This window comes from Uranotaenia lowii, chromosome 2 (assembly GCF_029784155.1).
Source record: "Uranotaenia lowii strain MFRU-FL chromosome 2, ASM2978415v1, whole genome shotgun sequence".
NCBI lineage: Eukaryota > Metazoa > Arthropoda > Insecta > Diptera > Culicidae > Uranotaenia > Uranotaenia lowii.
Genome location: NC_073692.1, coordinates 428,865,043 through 428,891,497, shown reverse-complemented (window position 1 = coordinate 428,891,497; position 26,455 = coordinate 428,865,043). Strand labels below are relative to the sequence as shown.

At 34.6% G+C, this 26,455-nt stretch overlaps 1 long non-coding RNA gene across 1 annotated transcript in view; it reads left to right on the top strand.

The window, feature by feature from the left end:
* The window catches only part of LOC129748239 (uncharacterized), a 95,910-nt gene extending 69,885 nt beyond the window's left edge, over positions 1-26,025 (top strand). The window contains exon 3 of the long non-coding RNA XR_008737693.1: positions 25,949-26,025. This is a non-coding gene — a long non-coding RNA (uncharacterized LOC129748239). The remainder of the gene's footprint in view (positions 1-25,948) is intronic.
* Positions 26,026-26,455: the final 430 nt, after the last annotated feature.

Sequence of the window (26,455 nt, the reverse complement as noted above, 5' to 3'; positions counted from 1 at the left end):
CATTCTGGATATGCCTGTGGAAAGATTGTTGGCCACTAGCGAAAATTTTAATTAAACAATGAAAATCTGCCGGAGACTGAAAATCTTTATTGAATCTGTATGAATTCTTAAAAATCTGTAACTGTATATACAGATTCTTGGTTCCAAAAATTTGAAAAAAAATCTGTATGGGTAATTACAGAAAAATCTGTATATGTGGTAACACTGATCACCGTTTCGAAAAAAATGCATTCAAAGTTTCGACAGCTTCATTAGCTGCCTGCAAAAATATTATTTTGCTTCCTTTACATCTCAAAAACCGAATATCCTTCAGATAATTTGTACCATTAAAATGAAGATCTCCGAAAGGACCTCTTTACCCAGCTGATAACTCCATTTTTTTATATTTGACGCATTCACCTTTTTCAAAACTTATTATCGAATTCCTTTTTAAATAAATTTAAAAATCCTAGAATTATATTTAAAATGCATGAGGGAAGCCATGCATTATATTTAGATAACAATGATTGTTGATTATAAATGAAATGACCAGCGAACCGGGAAAACCGGGAAAGAACAGGGAATTAAAAAAAGGCCCGGGAAAACCGGCAAATAACTGGGAATTTGACATTGAAACCGGGAAAAACCCTTATGCAGTGCATATCACTATTTCTATATAAATCCTACGTATAGAAAAGGTTGAATAAAATCAAGAGTAATTTTTTATTTATGATACGAAATAAGAAAAGTTTGTGCGTGTTTCCATTCTTCAATTTTTGCTTTTCCACCAAATATTAAATATTGAAGCCAGAATTGTTCGAAATTCAAATCGTTAATTCAGAATTGATATAGAAATTTGATTAATAATTCAGGCTCAGTATGATACTCCAAATTTAGATTCTGAATACATATTTCATTCAGAACTCAGATTTAAGAAGGTCGAATTGAGTTCTCTGTGCTAAGACTTGGATCATGCATTCCGTCAGAAGTTGAACTGAAAATTCAGATGAATTTTCAAACAGATTCTGGGATAAGTCTGAGATTTCAAGTTTTGAAATCGGACTAAAAATGAAATTTAAAAAGGTAAAAATATAACAATGTTTGAGATTTTGCTTTCAGACTCATTATCTGGATTGAACATACTCATTTTAGAACAGAAATGAAACCACAACTAAGAAACTTATAATCTAAATTCATAATTTATTAAGCAGTACTTACACAGTACTATGATAACATTCGAAAATCATGAACCCATATTCAGAATCTGTAAGTAATGCTATTTAAGCCATAATAATCAAAATTTCTAAGTTTAAATCTAAGGATTGGAATTCAAAATTTAAACTCAAAGTTCAAATAGGCAATTACATGTTGATATTTACATCGAATTTTATGAATCTTAGTTTTAATACCAAGTTGGTATTCCAGAATCTGATTTCTACTTTTCAAGTCGGAGTTTAAAACTAAAATACATTAACAGTACAAAATAAGCTTGTATATTTATCAGAATATACTGATATATCAGTAATATTGTAAAAAATTAATTTTGATCTATTCTGGCGGTTTTTTTTCACACACGTAAAAAAAAATCATAAAACGTCTATTTGTTCGGTCAACAAATCTTGTAGAAGGTACCGTTAAAAACAAAAAATCTCACAAGGAAAACCGAGAAAAAATCGGATATTTTAAAATGGAAACTCGCTGGCCACCCTGAAATTTTATGAAATTTATTTTTTTGGAAAACCTTTAGACGTTTCGAGATCTCGAAAGGTTTTATGTTCTATTATACTTTCCATTTCTCTTTTTTATCGAGAGCGAGTAGAGGCGCTTTATCCTTGGTCGACGACCAGAAAAGATTGTACATTCCAATACAAAACAGTTAAAAAAAAATTTAAAATGAAACAATGTAACAAAGAAAACGGAAAGAGCAAACTCTACGGAAATAGAAAAGAACACAAAAATATCTCTACGGAGTATAAAAGATTGTAAACCCTACAGAGAATAAACGAAAACTGCTGCTCGATAAGGCAGTTCCGAGTTGTGATAAAAACCATGATGAATCTAGTATGGTGGTCTCACATGCCAATCGCACGTTCAGCCATATTGAAAAAAGTTTTGACAGCTGGCTGAAGTGTTTACGAAAAAGGGGGTCTCGGGATGCCAGCTGTTTGAGATACAAAATCAAAGAAAAAAAGTGTATGTGTGTCTGTGCATGTCGTAGACCAAAGATCAAAAGATTTAAAATAAAATTGGGTTTTAGTTTATTTCCTTAATTACAATACACTCCGCACTTTTCGGATGCTCCGAAATAGCTGTGATTAACCGTGATAATAGGAAGGATCTTTCAAGGGTGCACCAAACAACCATAATCCTAAACCGGTTGTTGCTTGTCCGATCGATGGCATCAAGGTCGGACTCAGGGTGTTCACCATCGAAGCGGCAGTCGAGGCTACATCATGCGCCACGCTGCCACCGGTTCCCTCGTTCAAAAGGGCCAAAAACTCCATCGGGTTTTCCCAAATGATACCCATCCTATTCGGATTACTCGATTGGATCTTCTGGAGCAGCGATGGCATCAGATGGGGATCCTCCTGAAGCAGCTGTTTCATCTCGATGAAGATCAGATGTTCCTGCAGGAAGGCCAGTCGGACGATGGAATGTCATACCTCGCCATGTTACCATCCGATTCGATGACTTTCTGCTGCTGTCAGACAGCTCTTGGAAGAAAATATTGTTGAATAAGCATAAATCTGTTATAAGTAATGGATAATTAATGTTACTCAATGCTACCGACAAAACTGGCACCGTCACCTATTGGTTCAACCTCTTCCAGCTATGCTTACCAGGCCGGAACTTAGCCGGAAAAAAATTTCCGTTTCTATGGATTATATTTGCAAAACTCATGGCGAAATCTTTATCTGAGCAATATATTGATGATTGGCAAAACTCCGTGTTTTACAAAAAATCAGAACACCTGGCATCCCAGCCAGCCAGCAGCCCAGCTGTTCCGCCCCCACCGCCGCATTCAACCCTCGTCTACATTTTGCCAAAGTGAGACCACCATATCTAGATTCATCATGGTTTACAAAATTTTACGAACGAGAAATGGGGTGGGTCGAAATTTTCCGTGTAGATGCACGGTTAAGAAATTTAACTAAAAACTCAGTTTAAGGATAGCAAACAATCAAGTCCCATTTTGTTAACTAAATCTAGCGCATTTTTTTGGTTTCTTGTCGGAAATCTCTCCGGGAATGTACAGAAAGTTGAAAATTCTTAAAAAGTAGGAAAAGAAGGTTTGTTTATTGAAATGTTTCAACGTGTTTTAAAACCCTTTTTTCAACATATTTTTTTCTTGAACAACCCACTTTGCATTGAATATTCTGGGACAGCGCTTCTACTTGAAACATAAAATGTGGAAGCTTCTAAAGAATTCGAATATGTCGAATCGAATGTCCGGAAGCTCCATGTGTAATTTTGACCGGAAGCTGTGAACACAGTGCACATACTTGTACGACGGCACCATCCAGGGACAGAAAATCCAATATTGGGAAATTCTCCGGTAAACGTACTTAAAGAAATGGCTGAACTATTCTAAATTTTTAGGGATATGATATTTTCGAGGAATAAAAATCATGTCGGATAGTTTAACTTTTAAGTTTGTATCCGTTTATTCCAATATTTCTGTTTTCAGCTGGATTAACAAACAAAATGATTGATTTTTCATTATTTGACACTAAGAACATCTAATTTTTTAACAACTAATTTCCTTTTTAATTTTTTTTATCCCAAATTGAGCTGAGAACTATTGCTAAAAACGTAAGAATGAGAATTGGAAAATAAGGAATCAAAACAAGATTCGCGAAGTATCAAAAACAGTGAGGTCAGGCAGTGCGTGAATCGACCTATTGGCGAGTAGAATAAGAAGGAGAAGAAGAAGTGATTTCTGTGTGCAAAAAAAAAATCATTTCCAGCCGCTGAAGAATGGTCCCAGTGATTCATGAAGTTGAAATGAGCGGAGGTTTTCACGATTCTGTTCCTAGTTCCCACTTTAAAACTTAAATCCTTTAAGGGAGTTCGTCACGAAAAATGTCCTAGTGATGTTCTACAAGAGAAGAATTTAAATTGCATTCGCTTTTAACAAAACTTAATGATGTCCTCGCTGATCCCAAGCCAGCGTTATTAGCCAAACTTCCGGAAATCTAGCTCGCAAGGCAGCGATTCTCCGAAACACCAAACGCAAAACCAGTTGTCACACCTGCTAAAAAGCTACCCACTGCACATACATTCCGAAGCGTTTCTTTTTTTTTTTCCTGTGCCAAGCCTAAACGGATCGAGAGCGCTTATTACAATTAGCTGTGCGTTAGGTGGTTAGGTGTGCTGCACTTCAAGCCAACCAACAACAGGAAAGCGGATTTGCGTGCCTTGAGCGTCAGTCTGCTCTGCTCTGCGCTCTTATGTTTGTAGTAGCCACCGAGCTACTTAAAGTGCTTATGGGTGATTCGTTCGTTTGCTGCCATGAGATACACACAGATCGATCGCTCATACTAGTAAGACAAAGTAGGCTTCGAACAGTTAAGTACCGGATTCGAACCGGTAGGGTAACTTTCTTACGCGTGATGAAGAAGGGAAAAAACCTCCACATCTCCCCTTCTGTTGGTGCTGCTGCTGCCTCCTTTCGTCAATCGATCGATCGACCGACCTGCTTCAATAAGTATAGGTATGTTTGCTTTTTTTCTTTTACTGTACGTAATTTCTGCAGTGAACCTGAAGCGTGGAACAAGGTTGAGCGGCCGAGCAACGACTTCTCGATGACTTGGCGCTTGACTCCACACTCCACACGCCAACGCCTACCTCGTTGATGATTCCGCACTTCACCGTCTCAGTTGATTGGCCAAAGCCTGCCGCCATTCACACAATCCAAGTAGCCCACTCGCTTGGAGTTCCTCGATGCATGGCTAGAGTTCAACGCAACGCAACTACGATGTACGTACACCCGATTAATCATGGCAGGCTGGAATGTGGAGTTGTATTTCTTGAACTTGAAACTTCGGGGCGCCGCGCCACTATTTAGAACTTGCGCTCAAGTATGTAGTTGGTTTCTTGGGTGCGGTATGAGCATTACTCATCCAGTGCCACTGCAGCCAGCTGTTTTGCAGATAGCTACTTAAATGTCATGAGCAGAAGCTTCATTCAGAGCTAGTTATGCTGGTGCAACAAAGTTTCCCATTACGAATTTTAAACCAGCTTAGCTCCGTCGAGTTGTGCAATTAATCGGCGAGCAAAACAAAACACTAAAATTCGTTGAATGTTATAGCAAATTTTGTGGCTGCCCATTCAAAGGTTCGTTTCCTGCTGGCTTAGCAGTTTTTTTCCCCTTTGGACCAACTCATGCAGACAAATGGAAGTAAAGTTTAAAACAAGCAGGAAAACGGCTCCAGCCAACAACAAAAATAAACATGAGAAACGGTGTAAATGTAAACTATTAAAAAAAGGTACAGCACACGAGGGTGTTTGGCATTTGGTTTAGCACCCTTTTTCGTATCCAAAGCAAGGCAAAATATTTGTTACACTAAACGAAAAAAAAACATCGAAGCTCTGATAGGGGCTCTCATCTTTTCATTCATTTGCTTGTTGGTTTGAAAAGAAAAAACCGACAAAAAATTCAACATAATTCCACATTTTTCGGTTGTCGAGCTGTCCTAAGTCTATGCAAAAACACCCTTTTCGATTTTTGCACCTCCACTAGCAGGGGCTTTATTACGTTTCAAAACTGTCCAAAAAAACACTTCACCACCCAAAATTCTGTATCGGTATCTGCTGGACTGTGTAAAAGCTACACAGTAATCCAACGAACCCGAAACATATACCGTAGGTTTTTTTTTACTTTTACCAGCACATTCCATACGGACCCACACCGAAATTCATGTCAACCTTAAAACTAACCATAAATATCACTTTGCACCGCCCCGTGGACGACACCACACAGCCTCAAACGACCGGACTGAGGACTGAGCTTTTCGTCCTCTATGCTTGGGATGAGGAGGAAATACGTTTCGTCCAGACAGGACCCAAAACTAGTGGGAACTGGAACAACCTGGAGCGCATCGTTCCCTTACTACAAAAGTGCAAAATTGTGCAAAACAGTTGAGTTATAGAACCAACAGGAAGAAAAAAAGGATTTTTTATGAGCACGTTGTAGTTGTATTTTTCGAAGGGTGGGTAGGTTTTGCTGCCTGGTGAATTTGATCTGGCCAACTTCAGACAGGTAAAAGCGCACCGGATATAAAATGTGAATATATTGGCAAAAAATCTTTTCCATTTTTTTTGGATGGGAGGAACTCTCTGAAGAATTCATCGTTTTTTTTTGTCATTTTGATTTTTTTTTCGAAAACTTTAATAAGTGTATTGGTAAAAAAATGAAAGATATCTCTTGGTGAAACCATCACAAGGGTGGCAAAAAAAATATGAGAAAAATTTTATGAACGGACCATATACATTTTGTTGATAGTCCCAATTAACCTGGAACAAATTTCAATTTCTTCTTTTGTCAACCATCCGCCCCCCCTTCAAAATTTCAAAAAACCCGAAGGGGAGATTAATAAAGTTTTAAGTATTTTATGTAAATTTCGAAAAGAAGTCAAGTATCCGAAAGATTACAAGACTAAAAAAGAAATATTGGAAGATAGGAGTTATTTCACCTTTCATATTCTTGATTTTATTGAATTTTTCGATAAAAAATTACTTCTTTTATAGGCGACTTTCGCATTTCTTAGTCATTTGGAATCAAAATTTAAATTTCAATTTTCAGAATTTCTTTTTGTACTGCCTTTTGTGATTTTAGAAATTTCTGTCTAAAATGACAAGAATGACAAAAATGACAAAAATGACAAAAATGACAAAAATGACAAAAATGACAAAAATGACAAAAATGACAAAAATGACAAAAATGACAAAAATGACAAAAATGACAAAAATGACAAAAATGACAAAAATGACAAAAATGACAAAAATGACAAAAATGACAAAAATGACAAAAATGACAAAAATGACAAAAATGACAAAAATGACAAAAATGACAAAAATGACAAAAATGACAAAAATGACAAAAATGACAAAAATGACAAAAATGACAAAAATGACAAAAATGACAAAAATGACAAAAATGACAAAAATGACAAAAATGACAAAAATGACAAAAATGACAAAAATGACAAAAATGACAAAAATGACAAAAATGACAAAAATGACAATAATGACAAAAATGACAAAAATGACAAAAATGACAAAAATGACAAAAATGACAAAAATGACAAAAATGACAAAAATGACAAAAATGACAAAAATGACAAAAATGACAAAAATGACAAAAATGACAAAAATGACAAAAATGACAAAAATGACAAAAATGACAAAAATGACAAAAATGACAAAAATGACAAAAATGACAAAAATGACAAAAATGACAAAAATGACAAAAATGACAAAAATGACAAAAATGACAAAAAATGACAAAAATGACAAAAATGACAAAAATGACAAAAATGACAAAAATGACAAAAATGACAAAAATGACAAAAATGACAAAAATGACAAAAATGACAAAAATGACAAAAATGACAAAAATGACAAAAATGACAAAAATGACAAAAATGACAAAAATGACAAAAATGACAAAAATGACAAAAATGACAAAAATGACAAAAATGACAAAAATGACAAAAATGACAAAAATGACAAAAATGACAAAAATGACAAAAATGACAAAAATGACAAAAATGACAAAAATGACAAAAATGACAAAAATGACAAAAATGACAAAAATGACAAAAATGACAAAAATGACAAAAATGACAAAAATGACAAAAATGACAAATATGACAAAAATGACAAAAATGACAAAAATGACAAAAAATGACAAAAATGACAAAAATGACAAAAATGACAAAAATGACAAAAATGACAAAAATGACAAAAATGACAAAAATGACAAAAATGACAAAAATGACAAAAATGACAAAAATGACAAAAATGACAAAAATGACAAAAATGACAAAAATGACAAAAATGACAAAAATGACAAAAATGACAAAAATGACAAAAATGACAAAAATGACAAAAATGACAAAAATGACAAAAATGACAAAAATGACAAAAATGACAAAAATGACAAAAATGACAAAAATGACAAAATGACAAAAATTACAAAAATTATAAAAATTACAAAAGTGACATTTTTCAAACGGGTGCCACTAAGTTACAATCTTTCCGTTTTCATCAAATACCGATTTTCATCACATTTCATTTACAAACAAACATGAACTATTTTGTGATTTTCTTCAAGCTTGAAACGCCTACATGTTTTGATCTAATTAGGTTACTCTTTACTTTGAAATGCTCTCCCATCATAAAAGGGAGGACTCCCATACAAAATTCATTGAACTGAAACTTTTTCCAAATCATTTACATTTAAAGTTGGGGTCTCAAATAAAATGGATTTATAATAAGACTTCAATTAAATAATTTTACAAGTCGTTTGGAAAACTTTCATTCGCAATTTATGAACGACACACTACTGTGTTTCATTAGGCAGTACACTTTTAAAATCGACAATGTTGTGTTGAATGCAATCAAATGCAGTTGAAGGGTTTGCCCAGGAGATTTCATATAGGGGTGTTCTACAAGAAATACGATACAAATACATTACATTACAAAAATTTTCATTACCTTACCTAAATATCCCATATTCATGAAGGCATTTTGAATAGTAATTTACAGTGAGCGCAATAAGCTCACGCAATATCTCAAGAAGAGAAAAATGGCAGTTAAACTTGGATCCCAGATATCTTCTGCATTTAGTAATTGCTCGGGCGTACCACAAGGCAGCAAGCTTGGGCCACTCTTATTTGCGCTTTTCTTCAACGACGTGTTGCTGATTTTACCGAATGAATGCCGACTAGTTTATGCGGAAAAAACACGGAAGAAAGAATTCGGGTCAGAAAGTTTGAGACCGTCAGCCAGATCGGTCAGAGAGACCAGCACGCGCGCATCCGAGTGTCGTGAACCATCATCACGAACACCTCGTGGTCCGGCAGATCAATCAGGAGGCCAAGGACACCGGTCCTTTAGATCCGGAGTTTACCCACCGTAAGGGCTCAGGTGTCGTTGCTCCATTGCGGGGTAACTCAGGAGTCTCCTCGAGAACAGTCGAGCACGTGTCAGGCATTACTCCATCACCATAGGAATCGCCACGCTGAATAACCGCTGGTCATCAACTCCAGGAAGAGGTCGATTGCTGCAGCTCAATTCCCGGTCAGACGAATCGAGTGTCCGCCAGTCATCCGTCGCCGGAAGTCCCAGTGTAGGTTGGGTGCCAGCCATTACCACCGGAAGCAACCGGAAGACCCACATATTCCGAAGTCACTACCAGGTATGCGTGATCAACTCAGCTCACATCCGTACCCTAACGCCCTATGTTGACCGCATGTTATCCTGTAACACTGAAAACCCCAATAATTGTATAAAATGTAAATTTTCGCCCTTATACACGTCAGTCCGAAATCCCGCTCTATTTTTGTGCTAGCTAAGTCCGCTGTTGAGTGGCCGTTATCGTGGTCGAGAGTCCGCCCCAGACAAGTGTAGCCGATCCTGAGAAGAACAGTCCTGTTGAGCTAGTCGGCTGTTACAGTTTTTCGACCGGCTGCCCGATTTTTGTACCGAAAGTTTTTGAGGTTAATTGTCCCGACTTATCTGTACACGCTCAGCAAGTGTGCGTAAGAAATGTCGAAAACAGCCCTTTAGCGATCAACTTTTAAGGTATTTTTCCATTATGCACCCGGACGAAAGTGTGTAGAATTTACTGAGCTGAAGGAGAAAATAAAATTAACCAAAAGTATCTATTACCAGTTACCACAAAAGTAGATGATTTTTTTTTTACATTATTTATAACATAATTGTTCATTATTCATATGTATAGTTTCATACAATTCGAAAAAAGCCTTATCCTAGGAAGATGCCTCTGAACTTTTTGCTGAATTCTTCCGCAGTGTGTATATTTCGGATTCCTTAAGAACAAGTCAAGAATTTCTTCTGCCAGCCCAAACTTTTCCTGATCTTACATCTTCGATGACAGATTTGCGACGTAAAATTTCAATGTTCGACGAATACAAAGGATGCGGCTCAGATGGAATCCCGAACTCACTCCTTAAAAATGCGTGAATGCGCTCGAAGAGCCCTTTCTGTTTCTTTTTACTGCCTCGATTCATGAAGGAATTTTTCCTAAGTTCTGGAAGATTTCACGTATAGTGCCCATACACAAGAGTGGTTCTAGGATCTCCGTTGAAAACTATCGTGGTGTAGCAATCCTTTCAGCTATACCCAAGCTTTTCGAAAGCATTGTCTATGACTAGATGTACCCGTGGATAGAAACAAAAATTTCAGATGTTCAACATGGCTTCGTTAAAAGGCTTCCTTAAAATAAAAATAAACGACTCTAAATGCAATGTGGTTACTTTTTCTCCACGGAAAATAATAAAAAGGTAAAATTTACCGAGATAGCGAGGTGAACGCTCGTGAAAGCCAAAAAGGTAACTTCTACCTCTTCGAGGTGAAACTCACCTCACAGCGAGGTAAAACTTACCTGAATCGAGGTTGGGAAATAGGTACAATTCACCGAGAAAAAAGGTGAATCTAAAAAAGTTAAATCTTACCTCGTAGCAAGGTGAAGTTCACCTGAATTGAGCCCAATAAAAAAGTATAATTCACCTAGAAAAAAAGGTAAATCCAAATAAGGTAGAATTCACCTCGTAGCGAGGTGAAATTGACCTGGATTGAGCTAAACAAAACGGTACATTAAACCCGAACAAAAGTAAATATTTGCCGAATCCGTTTATTGAGGTTAAGCTGTTTTGTCGTTCAGAATGGAAGTTTTGTGCCATCATCTAGATTAAGATGAAGGGCTGAAGCCTAGGATCTAAATAAATAAATAAATAAATAAATAAATTATTCTCATATTTACTCTGTATGTGTTGCTCAGAAAATACCAAAGCTAACTCAGGGAACGTCTAGACTTACTTTTTTCCCAATCACGACCAAAACTTCGATTACATTCGTGGAAATCAAGCATCAGAACATGAATAAAATCACACCCCCTGTAAACCGACTGTTGAAGGAATCTTTTCAGGCAATTTGTACTCCCCGCTCCGCAATGATACACGCCAATTTCGTTCAATTTCCAACCTGGCTGCTGATAGGCAGCAACGAATCAAAACAGCAAAAATCTGCTGCCCGAAAAACAACAACACAACACAAATGGTCCCACCCGACGAAGATGAATTGATTTGCTAGCAACTTCCGTTTTGTTTTGATTTTCTTTTCCGCTTTTGTAAACACGCGTTCGCATGGTAGGTTTTCAGCATCTAGTAGTCCACCATACCCGGCTTTAGGTGTTTCAAAGTAGCGAATCGCACGTGATGACGACTTTTGACTTGACCGCGACCAACAAACCAAGGAATAATCCAAACAGCAGGCCATTCGTTCGCGTGTGCCCAATTGCCCAGTCAAAGTAGGCTAATTATTTTGTTTTAACTTTAGTTTGGCACACTCACGGGTCGGGTGAGACTTTGAAATTAGATTTGGGGAGCTCAGTCTTCCTAAGAACACTTCAACTGGCTGAAGTTTTACAAAGTTGCATAACAGCGGTGTGAAGCATGACTTAATCAAGGTTTTTTAATATGACTTAGCGCTGATGCCCGTTGAGAATGAGTCTCAACTAATCAATTAATAATTGCTGTCATTTTTTTTAGCTAGCTAGCGAAGACCGGATGGCAACGATGAATCCCCAATCAAGAACGATGGTTTACGTTTGATGAAGAACAGCTTAGCGCAAACAGGTTCCAGGCCAGAGGAACCATGAGAAGGGTTATTTATTGCAAACGTTGGATACGGTACGTCCATCATAGGTTGAACGAATCATCCCTGGTGAAGTCCATCATCTTCGTCAACCTGTTTAATCGATCCAGCTGTTGGAAGAACACGTTAGGGACGTTAGGTCGACTTCAGCGATCTATTAGCAACTTTAATTAGACAAACCAGATATTGCTACTGAAGTCATCAGCGTCATCAACAGGAAACCTTCAAAATGTTGTTCGACCAGCAGATAGTGAGTAATGACCAGGTCATTTCTCAAAGGAAGAAATCAATTATCACAAGATAACGTTTTCGAAAGATAAGAGTGTGCGGCAAATTAACATCGTTTTCAACTCTTTGATAACGATTGGCGAAATTCCACATTGAGCTGAATTTTGTTATTAAAAAGTTCCAATCTAAAATTATTTCAAAGATTGATTTGAAATCTTCAACAAGTTCCATAGTCGATTATTCCTATCACGTTCCCACTTCAAATGGTACGTACACGTAAAATTTATGAAACCCTGTAGAATAAAACTCGATCGGAATCGATTCGTTTCGATTCGAAATTATCTTCCCACGTCACGTGTACCGGCTTCTCGAAGTGTTCGGGGTTAAGAAAAAAAAATCATCATCTCACTCAACACATGGGGTACTTCTCTACAACAAACCCAATTGAATGGGATGGCTCTCTATAGGCATCCAATTCAACACCAATCCAAGGCACTACCTACTAGTGCTTGACTTTAGATTCCCATAACAACCAGTGGAAGAGCCAAAAAAAAAATCTCGAGGAACATGTTCCCCCAAAAACCGACAAAAAATATCGAAAAGATTGCGAAAACGCGCTACTTTGGAAGGTTAGCAAAAAAAAATCCCAAAAAAAACGATAAGAGAAGTTCTCTTTCAAACAAGCAGAGGCACACACACCGGGGTCTCAAAAACTCTAGATTGCTTCCAATTTGCATTATCGATTCGTCGGGTAGCGAGAGGAAAAGTTGAAAAAAAAAATGTGCCACCACCACGTTTGGAACACCTGTATGTGAGGTATAATTTGGGAAAAAAATTCGATATTAAATGAAACTCATGCCAAGCACGGGGTGTGTGTGCGCGATCAAACTTGCAGAATGGGTTTTTTTTTCATCATTCTATCTCAGGGGTGATGATGAAATTCTGGGGAAATGGAAAACCAGTTTTCTAAACCTAAACCCATTCACCAAACATATTAGGTATGGTACCTGTTCTAGTTTAGGTTCATTTTTTTACGAAGAATTTCTCCCACCGAATCTAAACTGGCTTAACTTTGAAAGATGCGCCGTCTATCGTTTTGGGAAACAGTTCGATAGCCTACGGTATTTTGTTGTTCACGGTTCAAGTTTTTGAACGCACCGAATGTGACTAATCATGTTTTGAGTTTTTTAAACAGACTCAACTGTAATCAAGAGAATTTTAATTTAGTCGAACAGAAAAGGGCAGGCGTTGGATTTTTTTTTCGAAAGCACGCCTTGTGAATGTTTTTTGATGTTGTTATTTTTAAGTTAAATTAAGATTGAAGTTAAAAAATCGGAAAATTTAATCATAATAACAAACGAGATGTTACTTATAAGAGAAAGGAACAAATCACGTCAAGAAGATTTTTTTTAAATAAATTTCTACTATGAAAAACGGTGTTACCAAATCAAAACAGATATTTTAACTAACAAATATCTAATATGTAAACTTTGGGCCAGTGGTTGACAGTTAAATGTTAAATGTTAAATTTTGTGGTACTCACTTGAGAAAGTTTTTTTTCATCGTTTTCAGTTGATTGTGTTCTGGTCATCGACCAAGGATAAAGCGCCTTTACTCGCTCTTGAAGTTAAGAAAGAGAATTAGTAGAACATGAAACCTTTCGAGTCTGTTTAGAACTCGAAAGATTTAAAACAAAAAAATATCCTAATGATGGAAATTTAATTATTAGATCACGTTCAAGTTATCCAACAATTTTAAGCTTTTTAACACATAAACATTCTCGCTCGAGCACAATTCGCTCGAGCACATGAATATCATGACGTTAGTTCTTCATCAATTTTATAGCCAATTCTTCATTTTCCAGGAACTCTATTAGGCAAACACTTAAGAATAGTCATAGCAAGCCAGAAATCGGCAAAGTTTGCAACCGAAAAACATGCACGGGAACATCACATTACTTGCAGCAGGGACGAGAATATTTCACTCTCTAATGCAACCATGAATCAGCTTTGGAATTTTCATTAATTAATTTTCAATTGCATTTTAAAATGTGCACTCATTTTATATTTAGTAGTTGTTTTTGAACCATTATCTCTAAAATAGAACGCCAGCCAGCGTACTCCATTTGCATGACCTTTTTGTTTTTCGATTCCTGAACATTCGATGCGCAATTCCAAATTTACATTTATCAAAAACTGAATTGAACTAGCAAAAATCAAAACACACTTCATATTCTTCAAAATGATTGAAAATTTGTGCACCAGCTGAATGCCCAAATCACCATTCTTTCTTCCGTGAAAAGACAGAAAATGCCACCCATGGAACTGATGGAATTCCGTTTTTTAACCCCTAGTATACGGGTTCCGAAAAATGCACAGTTAAACGACCCAAGCTATGAGAAATAAATTTTCCTTATACAACACATATTAGGACTATCTGATAAAAGTTTTTTTTCAAGATTCTTCGATAATGTTCACTTTGACAATTAAAAAATACCAAAATTTCCACGGAAGGAGAAAAAACGCGTGCGCTGTCATCAAGTTAACGCCTACTCTCTAACAGGGTTGCCAACTTTTTTTCCAAAATTCAGGAAACCGTGAATATAAAAACCAGGATAAATTATGCTGCATTAAAGAATGCCGTACTGATGACTTTTTTCATCTTTCTGCCAAAAAGGTTTAGTTATCAATCATGCTGATATCATAAATTTTGAGTTCTAAACTTATTTTTCTTGGTATCTCTTGCTTTGTACGTGCGTATGTATTTGTTTAATTTTTTTCAACACTCATCCGTCCATGAAATTTTTACCAGTTACAGTCCCTGGAGTGTCAATTTGACTTAAACCAAAATATCTGTCTTGTTTCTCAACCGATTTTTACATGAGTTCTTGCGTGAATATACTAAACACCTAAAGGCTGATACGGTCAAAATTTGGTCAAGGGAAAACGCGTGTAAATCGGTGAAATCGTTTATTCAAAAAATCAAATTTAATTTCTTTTTCAAGTTTAATTAGTATAAAATTCAGGAAAAATATTCAGTTGGGCTTCTGCTTTTCCAAATCCGAATTGTCGGGGCAGTATTTCTCAATTGGGCGGAGCTCTGGCGTGTTGGGAGGGTTCTTGTCCTTGGGAACCTCCTGCACGTTGTTGGCGGCGTACCACTCCATGGCCTTTTTACCGTAATGGAAGATACCAAATCCGGCCAAAACAGTACGGAACAAGCGTGTTTCTTCAGGAAAGGGCAGCTTCACGAACTTTGACAGTTTCATGTGCTTGAAAATATCTGCTACCTTTCCCCTTGCTTTTGCCGTATAAAACTCCTGTCCCGGAAGCTGCTTGAAGTCGGCTTTGACGTAGGTTTTGTCGTCCATTATCACGCAGTCAAACTTCGTCAGCATCGTCGTGTACAGCCTCCGGGATCGCGCTTTGGCCGTCGTATTTTGTTTATTATCGCGATTTGGAGTCACTACCTTTGTGTAAGTCGATAGTCCGGCTCGTTTTTCGGCTCGATGCACGTTTGTAGACGATACACCCAGCTTATTGGCGGCATCTCGGAGAGAGAGGTTAGGGTTTCGCTTGAAACTACCTGCAACTCTCTTTGTCGTCTCAGCGGCTTCCGGTTTTCTTTTTCCCCCCGATCCAGACTTCCTGGCTGTCGCTGTTTTCGCGATGCGCAAAATTTTGATACGCTGCTCTTCTTCCTTGGACGGCATTTTGACAAATTAAGAGGGAATTCCAAAATCAAAATAGGAGCAAAATTCCACACACCTTCAAAATGAGGCGTGTTCAGGTTTTTTAAATGCAAAATTGAAAGAAATACGTCAAGTTGATATTGACCAAATTTTGACCGTATCACCCTTTAGTGCAAAGTTAAATTTAAGTGCAAGAAAAGCTGAAAAATTGCAAATTTACAAAATGTTCGAAAAACGGCTACCTTTTAAAATTTGTGAAAAATTCTGTGTTTAGTATTTTGAAAATATTAGATGCTAAATTGTGCCAAATAACGTCAACTTTCCAATCCTGCTTTCAAAATTTATCTGGTATGACTTGAACAATTTTGACGATTCATTGATTGAAAAGTAGAGTTTAACACCACTTTTTTACATTTTTGTGGTCATGATCTTAGCAGGGTGGCCAGCGAACCAGGAAAACCGGGAAATAACCGAGAATTGAAAATTGCACCAGGAAAACCGGGAAATTCCCGGGAATTTGACATCAAAACCGGGAAAAAACCTTATGCAGTGCAATAACTTTGTTTTTTTTATAAAAGCTTCGTATAGAAAAGGTTGAATTTAATCAAAAGCTAATTTTTATTAAAACTTTGACACAGACGTAAATTGTGTTTATTTAATGAAAATACAAAACTGAAATGTTTATGCGTGTTTCCATTCTTCAATGTTCGCGAATATTAAAAATTTACTCCAGAATTTTTTGAAGTTATACTTTTAGAATCCAAATTTTAGATCCAGAATTGATATAGAATTTTTTTTTTAAATTCATGCTCAGTATGATAGTTCAAATTTAGATTCTGAATACAGATTTGATTCAGAACTTAGAATTAAGAAGGTCGAATTAAGTTCTCTGTGTTAAGACTTTGCATTCATGCATTCAGAAGTTGGACTGAAAATGTAGATGAATTTCAAAAAGATTGTGGTGTAAGTTTGAGGTTTCAAGTTTTGGAATCGGACTCAAAATTAAATTTCAAAATGTAAAATATAACTTAACTTGAGATTCAAAATTCAGACTCATTATCTGGAATTAACAGACTCATTTTAGGACAGAAATAAAACCGAAACTAAGAAACTTGTAACCTAAATCCATAATTTATTAACCAGTACCCCGTACTAAGACTTCAGAAATAATTATTCCAATAACACTCAAAAATCATATATCCTTATTCAGAGTAATAAAAAAACAAAATAATAGTAACACTATTCATGCATGCATTGCTTAGAATTCAAAATTTAAACTCAAAGTTCGAATTGACTATAAAATTTTGAAACAAATAGACATTTAATGATCAGAATTTCATTACAAAGCCGGTATTTAAGAATTTGAGTTCAACTATTCAAGTCAGAGTTTAAAAGTAAAATACATTTACAGCAAAAAATAAACTTGTTTATTTATCTAAATATACTGATTTTTCTGAATTATTAAAAAAAATTTAAATTGTTTTAAATTTGGTTCATTGTGGCGATTTTTATAAATTTCATTTTAAGAGATTTTAGAGATTGATGAACCCCTTTTCAAATGCACTTTTTAACTTTATAACTTCCTAAGTGGAATCAAATAAAAGCATTGAAATTTAACCAGGTTTTGAATTAAAATGAAGTAAACTACATGAGCAATCTATAAAAAATTATCACCTGTATCGTCAAATATTTGTCAAAATATATCATTTTCCAGCCCTTTTGGTGCTGCAGCTTTCATCTTGAGACATCATTATGGGTTGTTCGTTCCTTTTAGAGTTTTAAAGAAAATAATGACAATAAATATCTATGTTTGGCCAATTTTAACAAATCTAACTTGATTTTTCGAAGAATTCATAAATTTTTATTTAATTGGTTAATGATTTTCACAAAAAAACTAACCTTAAATGTCTCGGAAAATATATTTTCCTCATCATTAATTTAATTGTTTAAGAAACCTTTGAACCCCAAAATTGTTTTATTGACAAAAAGAAGATCCGGTTCTGATTAGTTGAATAAACTTTGAAATCTCCCATATAATTTGAGATCTTGAACGTCAACTTAGATTTTCAACATGATATCATAATGTGATTTCAACTAATGCAATGCGGTACTTCAAGATTCCAATTGACGCCCAAAAAATTCAAATTATAAAAATAAAGAATTTTCCGTAACAAAACAGTTCTTTATTATCGGTATGAAACCGATCAAGTTTCACCGCAATTTTTGAAGTTATGAATAATTTTCGAATTACAAAATTGATTTACTAAAAATTTTCATTTTCGACACACTTTCACTTACAAATATCTGGAAATGTCTATTTGTTCGGTCAATAAATCTTGTAAAAGGTATTAAAACATAAAAATCTCACAAGGGAAAACCGGGAAAAAACCTGGAATTTGAAAATGGAAACCCGCTGGCCACCCTGTCTTAGAAAATTTCAAAAATATATATCCTTATGTGCAACTTTCTGCTTCCTTGGACACTACGTGAATTTTTTTTTGAGCATTTTGTAACTGATTTACAATCTTTTTTCCGAATCATGTTTTTAAGGACTTTTTTTTATTAGACTTTGAATAACTGAAGCGTTAGAGCTGAATGTAGTCTGAACAATATATTTGAGTTACATTACGAGGTTTCCAAACTTTGTGAAAATTGGTTGAGAAACTAAAGAGATATACTTAGTGATTTTAAGCGACGAGTGTCAAATTGACACTCAAGGTCTGAACAGTCAGTTTTTTTCAAGAATTCACTAACGATCCCCGAAGAAATGGTTTTATTTGCATGCACCCGAATAAGTTACAAGCCACTAAACTCCTTAGAAAACAAGAGCGGATTATGGTTTAAAAAAGCCAGTAAAAACTAAAATTGGAAATGAGTCCATTAAGACAGGTTAGATTGACAGAAAAGTTAAAAAAAAAGAAATAAAAATTATTTGGAAAAATGTCTAACAAAATATCTGACTACACTGTACAGAATTTGAACCCACAATCTCTGGCTCGCTAGGCCAACGCAAACATTTAAAATCCTTAATCCAAAAAACAGTAAACAAAAACTGCCAAGTTTAGCTTCCAAGAAGAGGTTTTTTGCATGTTTTTATTTTCATTATACAGTTATTCAGCTTTCGAAAAAGCAGGCAGTGGGATAAAAATCAGTTAAAATATTTTGGACAAATTTTGTTGCATAGCTTCGAATACTTTTTCCCCCCAATATATGAATTTAGTTTTACCCCGATTGTCCCCACCATTTTGAAAAAACAATGAATTCTGAGCTGGATCTAGTATCTTAAAATCCGAATATGGTAGACCTTTTTTTTTTTAAAAAGAAAATCAAATTAAGACTGTTGGGCCAACGGCAGGAATCGAATAATGTAGATTTGAATTTTGTATCCTCTACTCCTCTTTTATTTTCTAATTAATTCACAAGTATGCATGGAACTGAGGCCGGAAAAGCCAAGTAAAATGATGCGAATCGTATGTAATTTTATTCGATGGAAAATATAAGAAAAATGTAAAAATCACAGAAAATCTGTAATTTGAGTTTTTGAAGTATTTTTATCCTTCACCACAAAGAGGTTTCAGTGGATATTTATTTCATATTTTAATTTTATTTTATCTTCAATTCATTGTCGCTTTGAAAAAAATGTTGATATTAAATTATAGTTCTTGGATTGATTTTTAACGACTTTCAAATGCAATCTACTTCTCCACTTATGTTGTCGAAAGCGTTCATAAGTTTTTTTTTAATTTGTGTGGAATTTCAGCTGAGCTTTGAAGAAATATTTTCGTTACCCTGAACTTATTCATATATAGAATTTGTATATTATTTGAAACCCTCAGAGTCAAATAGGAAATGAATCATAAAAGCGGGTTTCAAGGAAAACACCTTTCGATGTTTTCGTATTGTCCGTTTTTCATTAACGCGTTTGAAGCCAAAGGGGTATAAATACAAAAATCGTAAAATTCGAGTTCATAATGCATCATTTTCCATATTCTATAGATCGTTATGGGGTGTAATTTTAAGATTTTTAGAATTTTATTTCTATATTTTTTTAATCTTACGATGACTACAAAATTTCGAAAAATGTATAGGAATTGGAAAGATCGAAAACTTTGGAGCGTGTTTTAGCTTAGCTTAGCTTAGCTTAGTTTGATTGACTACTCACATCCACCTTTAAACATTGAACCCGAAATGCTTTATTTAATTAACAAGTATTAAAATAATATTGACTAATGCCGTTGAACTTCCTCAGTATACTTTATAGAAACTCTTTATTGGTATAACAATGATATTGGATAAAATGCATTTCGAATCCCATGATCGCAGGCGTGGCTCAGTAGAACGAATTCCACATCGCCAATGGTTGCTACTCCGTGATTGACCGAGGCCACCAATTTTGAAACTTTGGAGCGTGTTTTCCCAAAAAAACAGCTTTAATGCATTTATACCCTTTTGGCTCTGAAAGCCTTAAAATTTTCGGGAAAATACAGGTAGTCACACATTTTATTCCAAATATGAAGAAAACATTTAAAAAAAATCAGAATTTTATACTGATAATAGATAAGATACGAAGAATTGTTTGCATTTACTAACTTGAAATTAATAATTTTTTCACTTGTTCACCTTCAATAAAATATCTAGAATTCATGCTCATTAGACTGCCCCAAATTTGTATGGGAAATTCAAAACCTGTAAAATTAAAAAGTTATCCCATTTTTTATGCTTAATGACTTTTTTATTTTAGCTCGAATCGATTTGCAGTCTTTGGACAAAATATTTGTCATGATTTGAGCTTTAAGAAAACCCGTTTTCAAAAGAAATCGGCCGAAGGAAACCCAAGTAATCCATGAAAAACTGGCTTTTCATGTTTCTCTCGAACAAAATGTCTCAAAATCCCATACAAACTTCAGGCTCGTTGAGCGACCCCTTTCCGTGATCCGATCTGGCCCAAATTTGGCATGAGATCTTGCACTAGGCCTAGGATTAATTTTAGCCTGCAGCACATGACTTTTTCAAAAGTCGGGTCATTTGGGGCACTCTAATGCTCATCCATTAAAATAACAAAATTGTGAATACTTGAACAAGATATGATTTTACAAGAATTTTAAACTATTTTGCATAACATTAATTTGAATTTTTTGTAACCAGTTGGTTTTTGGTCTTTTTCAAATATGGAGTCCTCAGAGCTAAAGGGGTATAACTTGTATATGTAAAAATAATCGGTTCTGAGTAAACAATGAAAAACGATTCTTCATATTTCAAACTATATTTGTTGATTATTTCGAATTTGTGTATATAAATACGTTAAAACATTCTTATTATATGTTACAATCGTTGGTTAAATTTAAAGTTAATTTGTGATGCAGGTTTCAGTATATTAAAAAATTACAAACATTTTGAAATAGTGTTGCACTCGATTGAAATCTTGGAAGTATTTTTTTTTTCTTTTTTCAGTGTACATGGAACGATACATTTTTGTTTTGTTGCGTGGGATCAAAAGGGTGGAAATATTTCAAATGAAAGACAGGGTAGTCGTAAAGACCGGCAAACATTTTCTTGTTTCCGTGGAATGTTTTTTATCGAGCCTTACAAATATTACGGCGATTTCATTAAAATTCTGAATCATCAAGCTGAATAACAAAGAAAAATTTAGTTGGATATCAAACGAGATAAATAATTTATCACCATACTAATAAAATTAAGTTTTATAGTGCTTGACTTTGGAAAAGACTATCTTTGGTTTAGTCGAGTCTTTTTTCCTTTTGGATCGAAACCAAAACAAAAAGTTGATATTTATTTGATATGAATACTTCTAATTATTTTTGGAGCTCCAGCGGAAATCACAGATTTACCATGGACTGTTGGATGTCGCGTAGAAGAAATTTCAAGCTGAGGAGGAAGTAAGCAGTTTTGGTAACTTGATATAAGCCTGTGGATATTATCTGGTAAGTGATTTTGAATTTATTTAGCCCTTGAGAAATGCACTTTATAAGGTTGTGAAAAGTGGCAATGTGCCTAAATTTCTAACATACTTCTCTCCAAGAAGATTATTATTATTGCACTAAAATATTAAAAAGTAGGTAGGGCACAGGTAAGTTCAGGGCTTACGGCAAAGGATTCTTTATTGAATGATATTCTAGTTAAGATAAGCAAATGCTTGACAATGCTGTGATTTTTTTAAAAGAATTAGTTAAATGGACTAGTATTATTAATATATGTATTATATAATGCATTATAGAACACTACGACTACGGCAATTGATCGAATAGTTTCGTTTCAAGATATGTTGTTTGTTTTTTTTCCAGCGTTGTTGTTTATCGAAAAATTCAAAATATACAGAGTAATGGAAAAGATTTAATAAAAGGGAGGATTCTTTACTAAATGCAATAAATGTGAATCAATCAAAACGGATTCAACAATTTAAGGTGGATAGAAATAGCCAACAAACTTCAAATAGATTTCTTTTAATAGTTGTAATAAGATTATTGTGGACATTCATCAAAACAACAGAGGAGCTAGACTGCTATACTTTTTTTTGTTAAATGAATCGCACCAGCTGAGTCATGAGTAGTGGCAAAATTCCCGCGCTATCGCATTTGAAATTAGTTTTAAATAGATAGATTTGATTACCAGATTCTTACATTTACTATATAAGACTGAGTGCAGCTAGGAACACATTGAAAAATCCATAAACAACACAATTATCATATTTTTTAATTTTTTTTTTTTTTTTTTTCAATTTCATGCCTCAGTGTGATATTTTACAGCTGAGAAATAATACAAAGAGGAGTTAATGACAGACAGCCGCCCATCTATTTCATGAAAATGACTGGGTTTCGTGTTTGAAGGATTATAACGTAGATATATTGATGTATTACTTCATCAGTTTAAAGACAGAATATCATCTCAAGTCACATATTTAAAGTATCATCAGACTCCATTCAACTTTTACCTCGATAATTTCATTATGTTCTGGATATTTTCAGCGCTTCATTTGTTTACGACTGTGAACGTACTTCTTATTATAATCAAAGTTTTAATGGATTAAAATATCTTTGATCTTTAATCAAGCTTCATCGTTGTTTGATCATTTTGCTTTTAACATCATTTTCATATGCCTTATTATTATTATATTTCCATATCATTCATTTATTAAAATTTTAGAGTTCAAAAATTGAGTAATTAGAACTACGAATAATCATTTACTCTATTCTAGTTGGTTTTCGAATTTAATCTTTTTCTACATTAACCAGGAACTATTACAAACTTATAAAAAAATATTTAATTGTTATTTTTTCTTAGAAATTATTTAAAAGTATCAACAATCGGATTATTTACAAAATGTTACTATTAGTTATTGTATTTATAAACCCTTTATTGTACTCCTGGGTATTCATAGTCAAATCATTATAGTACGCAGGACGTTTATTATTTTATTGCGATTGATTATTGTTTTTATACTTTCTCAGTCAATTTGATATTGCTTTCTGGGTTATAATTTTCAGTTAAAACAATTAAGCATAATATTTTTTTCTTTACATTTCAGAGAGTAAGAAAAACACTTATTCCTTTATGTTTTAATGATGAATTGCAGGGGTTTCATATCGAATAAATGTTCTCATCAAGCTATGTCAATAATAATTAACCCTTTTTCAAGAAACTGGACTCATTGTAAGCATTTTTCAAATATCACCATTATATAAAACTCATTGGACGGTAAAATATTATTAACTGAATTTTTTTTAATAAATTTAATAACATTATATTAAACTGTTTAATTTAGACTTTTTCACTTAGTTCTTCTCATCTTCTTATGGAATATTCTTCAGGTGCGAAATATTAATCAAATTTCAATTAAATTTGATACATTTTACTTCATTCGCTAACCATTATGTAATTACACTTATTTGTAGCTTAATTCAGCGAACTCCGCAGGCGTACACAGAATTTATTTATTTTATTTGAATTGCAGGAATAACATTTACGAATATTATCATAGAATCAAATTATCTATCATTATTTGTTATTTGATCAATTCATCGTTTTGTAGACATTTCATTATTCTGATGTAATGTGTTGTTATATTGAATCGGATTATATTATATTTAAATGGACCATTCTAATGTATTATAATCAATAATTTAATTATCGTGTTGCATTGTAGTATTCACATAAAACTATTTTCATTCTATCATTATATATATCATATTTTTTATATTTGTTTACATATCTTGTTGTATGGTTATATTTTATTATGAATTGTTTTTCAATCGTATTATATCCACAATCGTATTATATTTATACTGTATTTCATTTACCAGAGAGAAGGCATCTGGGGATAACCTAAAGCAATTATGCAAGCGGAGTGGAGTGCCAACCATTGTAGGTTTCTGAGGGTTGGATGCTTTCTCTCGACGAACCATCGGCCGTGGAAGCCCTAGAAGTCAATTCGAAAGGCCAAGCCACACAGACATAGGCTGGACCTTGCTACCGATGGGGGAACTATACATACATACATACATACATTATTTCGAATTTGTGTATATACTTTTACGTTACGAAGAAAAATATAAAATTTAAAAAAATGTATGAAAAATTAACAAACACAACAACTTTAAAGCTTATTAGCTTCATTTGCTTTTATGCACTTATACCCCTTTGGCTCCAGGGGCCTCATATGCATTGTAACTTGAAACAAAAGTTTGAAATCTTTAAAACCCAAATAAACATTAAAAAGTAAACCAGCACTGTTTGTTTTATAACTTTAAAAATTACTTCATTTGATTCTATTTTTATTTGATTCAATATTTCATGGCATGCTCGGTGAGATGAACTTTAAGAGAATTTTTTTTTCATATCTGTTGAAATATTTCATCTCGCCGAGCATGCCATGAATTTTGAATCATACGACCTCATGTTTAAGAAAATAGAGGAACATTTCGAAAAGGAACGTACTTAACACGTTTAAGCTTAATCAGCTTGTTTGATATCCTGAATTGAATACATACTTGTATACAACTCTAATTTTAAAATTTTATTGAAACATTCGAATTATTGCAGTTTGCTTTGGAATATTTTATTAAGGGAATAAGGAATTTTAAAGGCATGCATTTAAGTAAATACGAATTTACTGAATGATTTGGTTCACTTTTACTGTTTTGTGTTTTACAAACCATTCAAGATCCAAAAATATAAATTTAGATCAAGGTCATAACGATACAAATCTTCGCTGCAATCACCAAGATTTATGCACCCTATAAACAGAAAAGCTTGCACAAGTTGATAGTTAAAACCTGTGTCATATAACCCAGCAGTAGTGGCGTCATTTTCATTCCGTTTACATCAACTCATCCTGACATATCGCGCCGGCTCAATTACCTAACAGCTATGATAAACAGCATATTTTCTACAGCATCCGCTGCCACTAATAAAAACAAACTTCACAAAAGACAACCGAAAAAATGTAAAATTACAATCATAACCATAATGAGCGATTTGTCAAAGCTAAGCGGCCTAGGTTTTTTCGTTTATTTTGCTGTGATCGTCTTGACTATTGCAGACAGACAGACTCGCAGACGAATCAGACGGAAAAGTGGCATTTCTTTCGGAATGCCTTTTTCTCCCGGTGTTTTTTATCTATCTACTCGCCTACAGCCAAAAATCTACCTCTATTATGCCATAGCCTGCAGCGACCACGGCATTTGTCAAATCAGCCAGAGGGAGGAGCCCACCAAGATTGTTGCTTGTTAACCGTCGTCTAAAATAATAATGAAAGTGATTCACACAGGTCCGATTAGGTGTGATAAAATCTCGCTGTGCCGGCGGCGCGGCCTACTATTTACCTACTATTTTGACTTTTGAGTTAAGCAAAACATTTTTCTCAGTGGATCCTACAAGCAAACTGTGTTTGTTTTTCTGATGACCGGGTCATCATCTCAATCACGGTAGGCGGGGAGAATTTGAACTTCTACGAATCGCCTACTGTGCTACTGATTTGCCTGAAGAAAAATATGAATGATGGGTTCTTGCAACGAAATGAAGCAATTACGTGCAGGATATGAGATCTCTTAATTTGATTAATTTTAACTCGCAAGAAATTGATGTAAGTCACAATAAACTAACCAAATATTTTTTCTTTTCTTATTTCAGAAATTCATACGGAGCTCGCTTAACTTTACAAGCAGAGTTTCAACGGATGGCAACTAACGACAGCAATTAAAAGGTAAGGGTAGCCATAATCTTGATTTGTCTAACATGAATTTAATATTATCATCATTGCTTGGAGTATAAATCCAAGCGGAAAACATTGCAGAGGTACACAGTCAGGAAAATTCAATCAAGAAAAGTTGTTTCCCATGCAATTGACAAATGTCCCAGGTGACATTTCCTGACTTCCAGCCAGCCAGGCCAGTCGACTTCATTTGGATCTAGTAGGCTCCGACCGAAGCTTGGAATGACAGCAACGGCTTTTTCTTCCGGCCACATGGAACGGACTATTTATTGATGACCGAATTCAGTTCATCATCCAGTTCGAGCTTCGGGACGAAATTTCTAGGTTAGAAAGTGCATTCAACCAACCACATGGCGGGTACTGACAGCTGAAGTCAAGTCGGATGTGACGACGACTGTACCCCTAATAGTAGTAGCGATCATGAT